This window comes from Oncorhynchus keta, chromosome 4 (assembly GCF_023373465.1).
Source record: "Oncorhynchus keta strain PuntledgeMale-10-30-2019 chromosome 4, Oket_V2, whole genome shotgun sequence".
In the NCBI taxonomy this organism is placed as follows: domain Eukaryota; kingdom Metazoa; phylum Chordata; class Actinopteri; order Salmoniformes; family Salmonidae; genus Oncorhynchus; species Oncorhynchus keta.
Window position 1 is genome coordinate 77,219,960 of NC_068424.1, and position 15,582 is coordinate 77,235,541.

Consider the following 15,582-nt stretch of genomic DNA (forward strand, 5'->3'; position numbering starts at 1 on the left):
GATCCAGATGAAGATTGGGAGAATGTCATATGGTCAGATGAAGCCAAAATATAACTTTTTGGTGAAACCTCAACTCGTCGTGTTTGGAGGACACAGAATGCTGAGTTGCATCCAAAGAACACCATACCTAGTGTGAAGCATGACAATGATCCCAAACACACCGCCCGGGCAACGAAGGAGTGGCTTCATAAGAAGCATTTCAAGGTCCTGGAGTGGCCTAGCCAGTCTCCAGATCTCAACCCCATAGAACATCTTTGGAGGGAGTTGAAAGTCCGTGTTGCCCAGCAACAGCCCCAAAACATCACTGCTCTAGAGGAGATCTGCATGGAGGAATGGGCCAAAATACCAGCAACAGTGTGTGAAAACCTTGTGAAGACTTACAGAAAAAGTTTGACCTCTGTCATTGCCAACAAAGGGTATATAACAAAGTATTGAGATAAACTTTTGTTATTGACTAAATACTTATTTTCTGCCATAATTTGCAAATAAATTCATTAAAAATCCTACAATGTGATTTTCTGGATTTTTTTTCTAATTTTGTCTGTCATAGTTGAAGTGTACCTATGATGAAAATTACAGGCCTCTCTCATCTTTTTAAGTTGGAGAACTTGCACAATTGGTGGCTGACTAAATACATTTTTGCCCCACTGTATTAGACCATGTCCAATTCGTGATGGTAAATTCCCATTGTCAGACATTGCAAATGGACAGTTTACATTTGCCCATTTCCAAAGTATTTAATGAGGGATTTTCCATCACCAAATGGACAGGCTGAATTCAGCCTGTCCACGAGAAATTCTTACTTCCTATTCTTGACTTTGTGACCATTTGCCATATGAAATTCTACGGTGGAGCGCGCTTGCCATCTTTGGTATTTTTGGGGTATGACATGTGCCATGTTCCGCTTGCCATATGGTTTTGAAGAAATGCCATCCCTTTGAGTGGTATTTGCGATTGTGTATATGGTTCGGTCAATGGCAAAAAGCTGCCATTCATTTTTGTCCATTTTATGGGGGTCTTCCCGTACCTGTTTGATGGTTCATCGGAGGGCATAACAGGATTTTCTACAACCTTCTGGGTTAGAGTCCCGCTCCTTGAAAGCGGCATCTCTAGCCTTTAGCTATGTGCGGATGCTGCCTGTAATCCACGGCGTCTGGTTGGGGTATGTATGTACATTCACAACAATAAGCGTGTGAGTCGGAGGCTCAGTAGAACATTTGTTCTCCTGACTCATTCTTGTCCTGTAAAGAGCCTATCAGAGTCCACACAGCAGTGTTTTAGAATGGACCATTGGCTTTCGTACTTTTGAAATTCTCAGCGCAGCTCAATACATTTCTCCAACTGTCACCACATTAAAATGAATAGAGGACGCGTACGCAGAACCTGCATTGTGTCACGAACCGGCTCGATGGTTCAACAAAAAAGAGTGACAACATGGAGATAAGGAATAACAAAATATATTTATTAACTGAAGTAAATTCAAAACAATTAACAATGGTGTGTCGTAAAGAATCAGTAGTGTAAGTGAGTGTTTGCGTTCATAAATGTGATAATAAGGAGTGTTGAAAGGTGCCAAATCAAACAAGCAAACAAACAAACAAACAAACAAACAAACAAACAAACAAACAAAACAGCCACTAAAATGCCACAACCAAACTCTATCAGTGTGTCTGCATGGAGAGAGTGTCCTTAATGAATGAGGAAGAGGTGTATTTATCCCGGGACACACCCGGGCCCAGGTGTGTCCCATGTCCCTGACGACCCTCCCGGCTCCGCCCACCAACATCCTATTAAGGAAAACAAGAGCAAAGACAAAATAATTCGTCAGACAGAGTGAGGGTGTCGTCACAATTGGTTAGAAATTCTGGGGAGGTGCGCGTTTGGACTGTGCGTCCACACGGACGGTGGTCTCAGAGTCACTTGAGTATGATGTCACAATGGGACGACGGACTAGCACATCTGTGGACTCCGAATTACGCATAAGGGGCATGTCTACAGGTCACTCCATTCCCTCATATGGGTTGTGCTGAGTCATGTTAGTGACGTCTCTATGTTCCAAACAAGCCTTCATATCAAGTTCAGATGAGGGTACTAAACAACTCCAGGAGCCTGGACCCTGGCTAGATAAGGCTGAATATCAACAGGGTATAGAGGAAAACCCTTTTTATCTGAGTCTGCAGAAGCCACAGGAACGAAGAGCGATGTTACTTTCTCAGGCAGCGCAGCCATGCATTAAATCATTTCCCATAGCATGTTGCTAAGACCCATCCCAGGTGATCAGTTCCATCCCTGGTGGGAACGAGAACTGAATTATCCACAGAGTATGTTACTAAAACTCATCCCTGGTGGGACCAGGAACTGAATTATCCACAGAGCATGTTGCTAAAACTCATCCCTGGTGGGACCAGGAACTGAATTAGCCACAGAGCATGTTGCTAAAACATATCCCTGGTGGGACCAGGAACTGAATTAGCCACAGGGCATGTTGCTAAAACATATCCCTGGTGATCAGTTCCATCCCTGGTGGGACCAGGAACTGAATTAGCCACAGAGTATGTTGCTAAAACTCATCCCTGGTGGGACCAGGAACTTAATTATCCACAGGGCATGTTGCTAAAACATATCCCTGGTGGGACCAGTAACTAATTTAGCCACAGAGCATGTTACTAAAACTTTTCCCTGGTGGGACCAGGAACTGAATTAGCCACAGAGCATGTTACTAAAACTCATCCCTGGTGGGACCAGGAACTGAATTAGCCACAGAGCATGTTGCTAAAACTTGTCCCTGGTGTGGGGGATGCTACTGAAACAGCTGAGCTAGCCTAGGCAGCCTACCAACAGAGACAGGATTGGTTAACTACACTAGATATGCATTGTCCCCTTTCTCCTGCACACATGAAGCTTGGAGAGAGATATTATGTTGTCAACAAATGTAAATTAAATTTGAATCTGTGTCACCTACTGACTAATCTGGTGGACAGACTACGTAAACATAAATGGCAGTGTAGATCTGTCATGATGCAACAGGATGCAGGAGACAATGAGCATGATTCGTTTCGGTGCTTTGGACAAATAACCATTTCTCAGGTGTTACCATTTTTCACATTTCGGGAAGGGTAGGAGAAATTTGTCCCAAAGGTGGGGTTTCCAATCATCGTTCTATCTCTTCTCTTAACATGTATGAACCCAGAACTTAATGGAGCGTCTGACCAATTACACAAGAGTTAAACGAGATGACCTACTGAATAGAAGATCATCCAGACAAAATATTATGACACCCGAGTCTCTCTCAATTCAATTTCAATTCGATTTCAATTTAAGGGCTTTATTGACATGGGAAACGTGTTTACATGAAGAAGATAATAAACAAAAGTGAAATAAACAATACAAATTACAAATGTAACAATTACACTCACGAAAGTTCCAAAATAATAAAGACATGTTAAATGTCATATTATGTATATAAACAGTGTTGTAACGATGTGCAAATAAATCAACATAAGTATAGGTTGTATTTACAATGGTGTTTGTTCTTCACTGGTTACCCTTTTCTTGTGGCAACAGGTCACACATCTTGCTGCTGTGATTGCACACTGTGGTATTTCACCCAATAGATTTTAGAGTTAATCAAAATTGAACTTGTTTTCATATTCATTGTGGATCTGTGTAATCTAAGGGAAATGTGTGTCTCTAATATGGTCATACATTTGACAGGAGGTTGGGAAGTGATATATATATATACTCTCTCTCTCTCTCTCTCTCTATATATATATATATATATATATATATAGAAACACTACCGTTGACAAGCAATCTCAACCATTCAGAGTGCCCCCACCAGCAACAGTGTCATACCAACGCACAACCTTCCAATCATTTATGGCAGCTGAGAATTTCAAATAGACTTAACCCTGTAAATTAATATAGTGCCTTGTGGGAACACTGTGAAGATTGTGATGTAATTGAAATCAACAAATCTTATTCTTCTTCTTCTTCCTCCTCCTCTATATAATGGAAACATCAAAGAGCTTCAAGGAATAATGGATTGGCAACATCCATCATTCCATATAGTCTGTCTGTCTGCACCTCGGGTCATTTAGCTAGCAACTCTGAGATGAAGGATTGGCAACATCGTCTTTGAAGGAAATTGAAGTTGGTTTAATGGTAATGAAAACCACCATTAGCTCTCAGGGGGGGTGGTATATACGGATAGTAATAACAACAATACACGGGACTTATATAGTGCTTTTCAATGACCCAAAGTCACTTTACAATCGTAACCTTAGAGAAGGGTGGTTATATGCAGTAACACCACAGTTCATAAAGAGGAGGGGGTTATAGGTTAGAGAAGGGTGGTTATATGCAGACACACCACAGTTCATAAAGAGGAGGGTGTTATAGGTTAGAGAAGGGTGGTTATATGCAGCAACACCACAGTTCATAAAGAGGGGGGTGTTATAGGTTAGAGAAGGGTGGTTATATGCAGTAACACCACAGTTCATAAAGAGGAGGGTGTTGTGTGTGTGTGTGTGTGCATGCAGACGTGTGTGTGTGTGTGCCGGTAACAAGCATTTTCTGACTCCTCTACCCCTCTAATGCCTGGCTGGCAGATGTATCTACCTACAGAGGAATAACAACATGTTTTAATTATACGCACTGCAGAATCCACCTCTTCCTGGTTCCTGTGAAATTAGGGAGCAGTCACCAGTGACTGGCTGTTTGCTATTGTTTCTATGGAAACGGTAAATGGGGAGAAAGTTCCAGGCATGTCCAATAAGTTCCCCGTTGATATCTCCGTATTAGAGTGGCTGGAGTGGGTAAGCACTGTGCTAGCCATTAAATTGAAAAGTTATTTTAGCTAAGAAAATTTTAAAGCTAGGTTGAACTGGGTGTTGAGAGAATGTTGAGGCATGGTTGGTAACTCCTCAGCCCTTTGACATGTACGATGATCACATTTAGATTTGGAACCCTAGTGCCCTAGTGAACCCTAGTGCACTTCCCTATGGGCCCTGGTCAAAACTAGTGCACTTCCCTATGGGCCCTGGTCAAAACTAGTTCACTTCCCTATGGGTCCTGGTCAAAACTAGTGCACTTCCCTATGGGCCCTGGTCAAAACTAGTGCACTTCCCTATGGGCCCTGGTCAAAACTAGTGCACTTCCCTATGGGCTCTGGTCAAAAGTAGTGCACTATGAAGGGAATAGGGTTCCATTTGGAACAGACCCTTTGTCTGCATATCTTACAGGCAGAGAGAGTGAAACAGACAACACCGAGGAGGAGAATTTGGTTTAAGAAAAGGCTTGCTATACATATTAAACACACTATTGAAGAACAGAACGGTAATGATAAACAATAAGCTTTTATTTGATTTAATGTCTGGTGCTCCCTGAGGCAAAGCAATGTCAAGAGCATTGGCTTATTTTAAGGGAAGGAGAGAAAGCATTTTGCCTAGCAAACAGTGCACACAGCACTGCAACGCAGAAGTGTGCTATCTGCATACATCACCTCAGGATAGAGAGAGAGAGAGAGAGAGAGAGAGAGAGAGAGAGAGACAGACAGAGAGAGACAGAGAGAGAGAGAGAGAGACAGAGAGAGAGAGAGAGAGAGAGAGAGAGAGAGAGAGAGAGAGAGAGAGAGAGACAGAGAGAGAGAGACAGAGAGAGAGAGAGAGACAGAGAGAGAGAGACAGAGAGAGAGGGGGAGGGAGGGAGGGAGGGAGGGAGGGAGGTGCTAGAAACGGTCACTACAATCTCTCTACGGCTACAGTAAAGAACAGAGAAGCCTAGAAACGGTCACTACAATCTCTCTATTTGATCACTTTCCTGGACAGCGGAGACAATTATGCAGCTGACATTCCCAAGGATGTGTTCCAAATGACTTCCTACTCCCTATAGAGTCTATCCTGTGTGTGTGTGTGTGTGTGTGTGTGTGTGTGACTTCCCTATAGAGTCTATCCTCCATAGCCTTATAGGAGGTGTTTAGGCCTTCCCCACATTGTTGTGTGTGTGTGTGTGTGTGTGTGTGTGTGTGTGTGTGTGCGTGCGTGCGTGCGTGCGTGCGTGCGTGAAGACAAAATCCAATCTCAGTCAATATTTATTTCTATTTAAAAACTTGATCTACTGTATATCTACACAGAAACGCAGCGTCTCGATGGTACAGATGGATGTGACATCATAAAGTGCTGACACGGGAAGAAAAGGTAGAGGTCGTCCAGTCAGAATATAACAGAGTCACGTTATCAGATATTTCCTGCCAGACTCACAAACGCTTTGTCTACTTCCTGCTTGATTGAATTTGACTGGCTGCCACTCATTGTGTTTTTAATCAAGGACTCGGACAGGAAGGACAGCGATCAAATCATCGTCACCTGTATTAAACCCTGGTAGACAATCGTGGGAAGATGAATCTACTGACAGACTCTCAATTAAATCATTATACACGTTTGCTGGTGTTTTTTAAAATCAGGTTTTGAGAATTAAACCGACTATCCGGTCGGTAGTAGTGCGCTGCAGAGGGAACGAGGTGCCGTTCGGGACACAGACAGCATTTCTCCTGAATAAGGACCTCCAGTCATTCACTCAGCGTCAACGACCCCCGATTGGAGTGGGAAACAACAAGGTTTTTCATTTCCAGCAGTTATAAAGCGAGCAGCATGGCCAGGCCCAGCAACCCAAGGCGGGTGGAGGAGATAGATAAAGTTGTTATTGGCAGAGAGGACGTGGCACACAAGGACACAAACACGCTCTCTCTCACATACACGCGCACATACACCCAGACACACACACACTAATCTGTCTGTTGTCTCTGTACTGTGCTATTAGTCTCCCAGGCCCATGCAGGACTCCCTGCTATAATCAGAGCTCTGCTACCATCCAGAGAGATAACACCCTAACACGCTAACACCCTAGCCTCTTTCCATTCACCCTCTCAACGTCTCCTCTACAGCTACTTACAGACCAATTATCAGGGCTTGGGGGGGGGTGTTCTTCGGCTATTGTTATTGCCCTCTTGTTATTGGTTGTACAGTACTCACACAGAACAAGCCCAGGAGTTTTGGATGGACTGAGATGTTAGACGTCCAACCCCCAAAACCCTAACCCTAACCCTACAGTCTACTATATTGTAGCGAACAATTCCTTCGAAGGTTTCTGGTCATCCTTAATGCCCCCCATCGTGTCCCCTGTTTAGTAATTATTATGATTTCATCCATATATCTGTATTAGCCTTTCATTTACCATCAATGCATCCCAAATGGCCACCTATTCCCTATGTGGTGCACTACTTTAGACCAGAAGGGCCCATAGATTTCCCCCATGGAGCCTGGGTCAAAATCAGTGCACTGTAAAGGGAATAGGGGGCCATTTGGGACAAAGCCCAGAAGTCCTGAGTTTGTACTGTCTTGTGTTTTTGCTCTTGGTTGTGGTTAAACAGATGCTGCATGGTGTTCTGTCAGGGTCCATTTTAATGTCCCATCAGAAGGGAACCACGGTGCTCTCTCGGAAGCGTGGCTGGTTCAGAGAAACAGAGAGGTGGAATGAGTCCGCACCGTCTATTTCTGACTCATTTGTATACAGGTCCAGAGGTACCGCGTCCCTGATTGGCAGATGAGTGACAACCCCGATTAGAACCACCTGCTGCTCATCTGTTGTTCTTTACAAACGCTGTTTTGAATTAAATAACATTTTACTGACACACTGTCGTTTCATTTGACGTCAATAAGCCACCAGCGTTCTCGATGTCTGCCTCCCATATGGTAGCTCCTATACCCACTCTGCCCAGACTGGGTGAAGACCTGCTTTTTTACATTTAATTGCAGTTCCTTATGTTAAAAAGTACATTTTACCAAGACAAATATGATTCTTCATGTTCTGAATCATTCAGTGAGGTCTTTCTATAACATATCATTAACATTATATCTAAAATAATAATCTAATAATCTAATAATAATCTAATAACCCAATAAGCTAATAACCTAATAAGTGAATAACCCAATAAGCTAATAACCTAATAAGCTAATAATATAATAACCCAATAAGCTAATAACCTAATAACCTAATAAGCGAATAACCCAATAAGCTAATAACCTAATAAGCTAATAACCTAATAAGCTAATACTCTAAGCCAATAACCGAATAACCTAATAAACTAATAATCGAATAACCTAATACCCTAATAAGCTAATAAGTTAATAAGCTAATAAGTTAATAAGCTAATAAGCACCGAATTCTGTTGACCTGTTGTGGTTGGTCCCAAAATTGGCCAAGCGTTGTCCGGGTTAGGGGAGGGTTTGGCCGGCCGGGATGTCCTAGTTCCATCGCACTAGCGACTCCTGTGGTGGGCCAAGCACATGCATGCTTGGCAGAAAAGGCGGGGAGAGGGATAGGAAAGAGAGAAAGGGGGAGAGGGATAGGAAAGAGAGAAAGGGGGGAGAGGGATAGGAAAGAGAGAAAGGGGGAGAGGGATAGGAAAGAGAGAAAGGGGGAGAGGGATAGGAAAGGGAGAAATGGGGAGAGGGATAGGAAAGGGAGAAATGGGGAGAGGGATAGGAAAGAGAGAAAGGGGGGAGAGGGATAGGAAAGAGAGAAAGGGGGGAGAGGGATAGGAAAGGGAGAAAGGGGGAGAGGGATAGGAAAGAGAGAAAGGGGGGAGAGGGATAGGAAATGGAGAAAGGGGGGAGAGGGATAGGAAAGGGACAAAGGGATAGGAAAGAGAGAGGGGGAGGGATAGGAAAGAGAGAAAGGGGGGAGAGGGATAGGAAATGGAGAAAGGGGGGAGAGGGATAGGAAAGGGACAAAGGGATAGGAAAGAGAGAAAGGGGGAGGGATAGGAAAGAGAGAAAGGGGGGAGAGGGATAGGAAATGGAGAAAGGGGGGAGAGGGATAGGAAAGGGACAAAGGGATAGGAAAGAGAGAAAGGGGGAGGGATAGGAAAGAGAGAAAGGGGGAGGGATAGGAAAGAGAGAAAGGGGGAGGGATAGGAAAGGGAGAAAGGGGGAGAGGGATAGGAAAGAGAGAAAGGGGGGAGAGGGATAGGAAAGGGAGGAAGGGGGAGAGGGATAGGAAAGAGAGAAAGGGGGAGAGGGATAGGAAAGAGAGAAAGGGGGAGAGGGATAGGAAAGGGAGAAAGGGGGGAGGGGGATAGGAAAGAGAGAAAGGGGGGAGAGGGATAGGAAAGAGAGAAAGGGGGGAGAGGGATAGGAAATGGAGAAAGGGGGGAGAGGGATAGGAAAGGGACAAAGGGATAGGAAAGAGAGAGGGGGAGGGATAGGAAAGAGAGAAAGGGGGAGAGGGATAGGAAAGAGAGAAAGGGGGAGAGGGATAGGAAAGGGAGAAAGGGGGGAGGGGGATAGGAAAGAGAGAAAGGGGGGAGAGGGATAGGAAAGAGAGAAAGGGGGGAGAGGGATAGGAAAGGGAGAAAGGGGGGAGGGGGATAGGAAAGAGAGAAAGGGGGGAGAGGGATAGGAAAGAGAGAAAGGGGGGAGAGGGATAGGAAATGGAGAAAGGGGGGAGAGGGATAGGAAAGGGACAAAGGGATAGGAAAGAGAGAGGGGGAGGGATAGGAAAGAGAGAAAGGGGGGAGAGGGATAGGAAATGGAGAAAGGGGGGAGAGGGATAGGAAAGGGACAAAGGGATAGGAAAGAGAGAAAGGGGGAGGGATAGGAAAGAGAGAAAGGGGGGAGAGGGATAGGAAATGGAGAAAGGGGGGAGAGGGATAGGAAAGGGACAAAGGGATAGGAAAGAGAGAAAGGGGGAGGGATAGGAAAGAGAGAAAGGGGGAGGGATAGGAAAGGGAGAAAGGGGGAGAGGGATAGGAAAGAGAGAAAGGGGGGAGAGGGATAGGAAAGGGAGGAAGGGGGAGAGGGATAGGAAAGAGAGAAAGGGGGAGAGGGATAGGAAAGGGAGAAAGGGGGAGAGGGATAGGAAAGAGAGAAAGGGGGGAGAGGGATAGGAAAGAGAGAAAGGGGGGAGAGGGATAGGGGAGAGACATTTCCTGACTAAATGTAAAAAATATAATACAATTAGAGAGTTTCATTTCCCCAAATTTGAAACCCTTATTCAAGGTTTCAAAGACCTCTCTAACGAGAATAGGCTACCCGTCCTGTTGGGAGAGGACGCAGAGAACTGTGGGTTGGCAGCGCACTACATTTCTGCCTGCCATAAGATGAGGGACAGTGTCTGACGCACCAATCGACCTGCACATGTCCTCTACTGTATACTTATTGTTATTGTTCAATGTGTTGGTTATTTTGACCCTTGGTTATTTTTGTTACTGTTGTCCCATTGACTATATTGATTCTTATTATTTTAATATCGGAAATTTCCAAAGTAAGCTTTGACAATATGCACATTGTTACATCATGCTAATAAAGCAAATTGAATTGAGAGAGAGAGAGAGAGAGAGAGAGAGAGAGAGAGAGAGAGAGAGAGAGAGAGAGAGAGAGAGAGAGAGAGAGAGAGAGAGAGAGAGAGAGAGAGAGAAAAAGTGAGACAGTTTTGACTTTAAATATACTTGAATATCTACGGCAAGACATAAAAATGGTTGTCTAGCAATGATCAACAAACAATTTGACAGAGCTGGAAGAATTTTGAAAAGAATAATGGCCAAATGTTGCACAATCCAGGTGTGGACAGCTCTTAGATACGTACCCAGAAAGGCACACCGCTGCAAAAGGTGCATCTACAAATATTGACTCAGGGGTGTGAATACTATACATTTGCTTTTTCATTTTGTCATAATTGTGTGTTGATGGGTGAGAAAAAAGGTCAATTTAATGCATTTTGAATTCAAGCTTTAACACAAAATGAGGAATAAGTGAATGAATGTATGAATATATGAAGGTATGAATGCTTTCCCGAAAGCACTGTATTTCAATGATTGAGTTATTTTGTAGTTATAGTGGATGCTATGCCCCCTAGGGGCCACATCTAGAGTGGCTCCATATCTATATCTTATCAAGCTTATCAATCTACATTTAGTGCAAAATAGCAGCTCAGCCATACCACCAGTCTACAACAGATTGATTTATGTTTCCTTCCTCCATATTAACACAGCAATTACAGTGAATTGTGTTGTGTCAGTAACTAGTTGCTTGACAAAGTCCTTTCAGAAGGACCACAAAAGGGGGTTTGAAATGATGTTATTGACCCCGTGCAGTCTGAAATGATAATGTTTGTGACCCCTTGCAGTCTGTAATGATAATGTTTGTGACCCCTTGCAGTCTGAAAGGATAATGTTTTTGGCCCCTTACAGTCTGAAATTATAATGTTTTTTGACCCTACAGTCTGAAAGGATAATGTTTTTGGCCTCTTGCAGTCTGAAATGATAATGTGTTGACCCCTTGCAGTCTGAAATGATGTTTTTGACCCCTTGCAGTATGTAATGATAATGTTTTTGACCCCTTGCAGTATGTAATGATAATGTTTTTGACCCCTTGCAGTATGTAATGATAATGTTTTTGACCCCTTGCAGTATGTAATGATAATGTTTTTGACCCCTTGCAGTCTGAAATGATAATGTTTTTGACCCCTTGCAGTCTGAAATGATAATGTTTTGACCCCTTGCAGTCTGAAATGATGTTTTTGACCCCTTGCAGTCTGAATTGACCCCTGTTGGTGCTTTTAGGGTTAACAGTTGTTTTGTGTAGCGTTGATTTATTAGATTGTATAGAGAAGCCTTTCTTAAAGTTTGTTTGTTAATGGTGGGTAGCAACGTGTCAGAGTCAATTTATAATTATTTCATTAACTACTGGAATTGATTTGGCCAAGTGCATCTGCACTCTCTGTTCAGTGCGCAGCGGTCTCTGCCTTAGCAGCGGTCTCTCTGCCTTAGCAGCGGTCTCTCTGCCTTAGCAGCGGTCTCTCTGCCTTAGCAGCGGTCTCTCTGCCTTAGCAGCGGTCTCTCTGCCTTAGCAGCGGTCTCTCTGCCTTAGCAGCGGTCTCTGCCTTAAATCAAATCAAATGTATTTATATAGCCCTTCGTACATCAGCTGATATCTCAAAGTGCTGTACAGAAACCCAGCCTAAAACCCCAAACAGCAAGCAATGCAGGTGTAGAAGCATGGTGGCTAGGAAAAACTCCCTAGAAAGGCCAAAACCTAGGAAGAAACCTAGAGAGGAACGAGGCTATGTGGGGTGGCCAGTCCTCTTCTGACTGTGCCGGGTGGAGATTATAACAGAACATGGCCAAGATGTTCAAATGTTCATAAATGACCAGCATGGTCGTATAATAAGGCAGAACAGTTGAAACTGGAGCAGCAGCACGGTCAGGTGGACTGGGGACAGCAAGGAGTCGTCATGTCAGGTAGTCCTGGGGCATGGTTCTAGGGCTCAGGTCCTCCGAGAGAGAGAAAGAAAGAGAGAATTAGAGAACGCACACTTAGATTCACACAGGACACCGGATAGGACAGGAGAAGTACTCCAGATATAACAAACTGACCCTAGCCCCCCGACACATAAACTACTGCAGCATAAATACTGGAGGCTGAGACATGCGGGGTCAGGAGACACCTTAGCAGCGGTCTCTCTGCCTTAGCAGTGGTCTCTCTGCCTTAGCAGCGGTCTCTCTGCCTTAGCAGCGGTCTCTCTGCCTTAGCAGCGGTCTCTCTGCCTTAGCAGCGGTCTCTCTGCTTAGTTTGGCAACTGCGCAAGTGTGAGAAGGAGATGCCTGTGTGCTTCGCGGTTTACCGGATATTTTTTTTGCAATTTTCTTGAAGATCCCTCCGTGACCCACACGCTGCAGCGCCGTCTTTGAAGCCACTGACTTGTTATTCCCACTCGCCATCACTCACCGCTATCATCAAATGGACTCATGGTAGCCACAAGCTGTGACAGCTCAATCGTCATGAAACGCATATACAGCGATGGTTTCTCTCTCTTTCATACAAACCTATAACGAGGAGTGCTCACAATGTGTTTTGTGTAGGGAAGTGCTTAACATTAGTAATGAGTCTCTCAAAAGGAACAAATGAATAAAACGACACGTCCTGATCAAACATTCACAGCATGACGTTAAACCCAGGGACTTCTTTCAGAACAGGGCAGAATGCTTCAGGAAACTGTGCTTCAGGAAACTGTGCTTCAGGAAACTGTGCTTCAGGAAACAGTGCTTCAGGAAACTGTGCTTCAGGAAACTGTGCTTCAGGAAACTGTGCTTCAGGAAACAGTGCTTCACGAAACAGTGCTTCACGAAACAGTGCTTCACGAAACAGTTTTTCTGGAAACAGTGCTTCGACAGCGGAAAAGTAAGTCAGCTAGCAAGGCATTGTTGTTATAAAATGACAGGTGATGATAAGCAGAAATAAGGGAGTACTAACTAACTCTCATAGTAGTAGATGTGAGTTTCTCTTTCAAACAATCCCCTGGCCTTCTACACAGCTAATAGCTAACATTCGTCAAAGCAAACTAGCTACTGATAGTGCAACCCTAGCAACAGTACAGTTGAAGATACAAAATGATCAGGCCTACTGTATATCTTACTGTAGAAATTATTGTCGAAAACTAGTCTGTTGGAACTGTTGCTGTTAAAACAATAATATTTTTTATTGTTGACTTTCAACAATAATTTCTACAGTAAGATGTACAGTAAGATGTACAGTAAGATGTACAGTAAGATGTACAGTAGGCCTGATCATATTTAATCTGTAATGTTACTTAGGGTTGAACTATCAAAAAGCCTGTGTGTGTGTTTTCTGTTATTCAGCTGTGTGATCAATCAGTTTATTCCAGTTCAGAATGAAAATGATGTATTGTATTTTAGCAGCAACAGTTCCAACCTAGACAGATATGTAAGAGTGTTTTTAATGGTTGGAAAATAAACATGAATAGATTGATTTTCCTAAACTTGGGTCCCAGGAAAACAGATTTTCTCATTTGGGTTCGAGGCTGAAAAAGGTGATGAACCCCTGGTTTAGAGATATATCAATCAGGGCTTTACTCGTCAAAGGTAGTGTTGGCGGGGTATGACACACTCACACACGCACACACACACACGCACACGCACGCACGGAAGCATGCACGCACGGAAGCATGCACGCACGGAAGCATGCAAACATACACACACACATCAGTTGTTTACCTGGGGCTACAGGATATCTGCCCTGCGCTGCGCTTCTGACCTTTAAATATTGTAATCTATGATTATTTTTAACGGAAATATACTTCTGGAAACTCCGTTTACATATCCTTGGTCTCGTCCACTCTCGCTATTTATCGCTGTGTTAGTGTATTATTAACATAGGAATGTTTTTGATTGTTTTAGACTCTATCATAGCACTGAGACTGCACTCGTGAAGGTGGTAAATTACCTTTCAATGGTGTCAGACCGAGGCTCTGCATCTGTCCTCGTGCTCTTAAATCAATCAATCATCAATCACCACATTGTTTTGGTCTACAGTTCTGGCCTGGTTTAGATCTTATCTGTCGGAAAGATATGTTTGCCTTTATGGATGGTTTGTCCTCTGACAAATCAACTGTAAATGTTGGTGTTCCTCAAGGTTCCATTTTAGGACCACTATAGTTTTCACTATATATTTTACCTCTTGAGGATGTTATTCGAAAACATAATGTTAACTTTCCCAGTTATGCGGATGATACACGGCTGTAAGCCTCCCTCCCTGTATAAGCCTGTGTTTCAGACAAGGAAGTGGATGGCGGCATTTTTTTTTGCTTTTAAACTCGGACAAAACAGAGATGCTTTTTCTAGGTCCCAAGAAACAACGAGATCTTCTGTTGGATCTGACAACTGATCTTGATGGTTGTACAGTTGTCTCAAATAGAACTGTGAAGGACCGTGGCGTTACTCTGGACCCTGATCTCTCTTTTGATGAACATATCAAAACTGTTGCAAGGACAACTTTCCATTTACGTAACATTGCAAAAATCAGAAACTTTCTATCCAAAAATGATGCAGAAAAATGTATCCATGCTTTTGGCACTTCTATATTAGACTACTGTGGTGTTGTAATCACATCAACACCTGTTCCCTATATAATACACTACTGTGGGGTTGTGACCATCAACACCTGTTCCCTATATAATACACTACTGTGGGATAGGATCTTGATTGGGTCTGTATGTATGTCTATTACCTAGGCTCTTGATTGGGTCTTTTTGTCTCTCTATCCTCGTCCAGGCAGAGACAGCAGGATAATCGAGTTGTCAAGTTCATGTACTCAATAAAGCTTTGATATGATTTATTCAGGAAATAAAGATGGCCTTGGATCTCAGACAAAAGTATATGACTACAGTGCGAAACCGTTTAGGACAGTGGCCTGTTTAGAATGTGCTTGTCTTCTTATTGTGAATTTATGATTTGTATTCCCATCCAAAGCACCACCACCGCTAGAAACGCAACAGCATGTAAAAATAAAAATTATATTACCTTATTAGTAGAAGCCATCCATAGATTCCACTGACTGTAGTCACTGTAATTGCTGTGGCAGAAGAGAAACTGCAGTAAAATAATTTACAGTAAAAAAAACCAGAAGAGAAATCATCTCTCTCTCTCTCTCTCTCTCTCTCTCTCTCTCTCTCTCTCTCTCTCTCTCTCTCTCTCTCTCTCTCTCTCTCTCTCTCTCTCTCTCTCTC

At 43.5% G+C, this 15,582-nt stretch overlaps 1 long non-coding RNA gene across 5 annotated transcripts in view; it reads right to left on the reverse strand.

Annotated features, from left to right (window-relative positions):
- Window positions 1-1,510: 1,510 nt before the first annotated feature.
- Window positions 1,511-15,582, reverse strand: part of LOC127928813 (uncharacterized) — a 34,044-nt gene continuing 19,972 nt past the window's right edge. For 4 of the 5 annotated variants that reach the window (XR_008132341.1, XR_008132324.1, XR_008132335.1 and 1 more), the window contains exons 5-6: window positions 15,377-15,428; window positions 1,511-1,787 (exon numbers count right to left, since the gene is read on the reverse strand). This is a non-coding gene — a long non-coding RNA (uncharacterized LOC127928813). The remainder of the gene's footprint in view (window positions 1,788-15,376; window positions 15,429-15,582) is intronic. The other variant, XR_008132314.1, reaches the window with a different exon arrangement.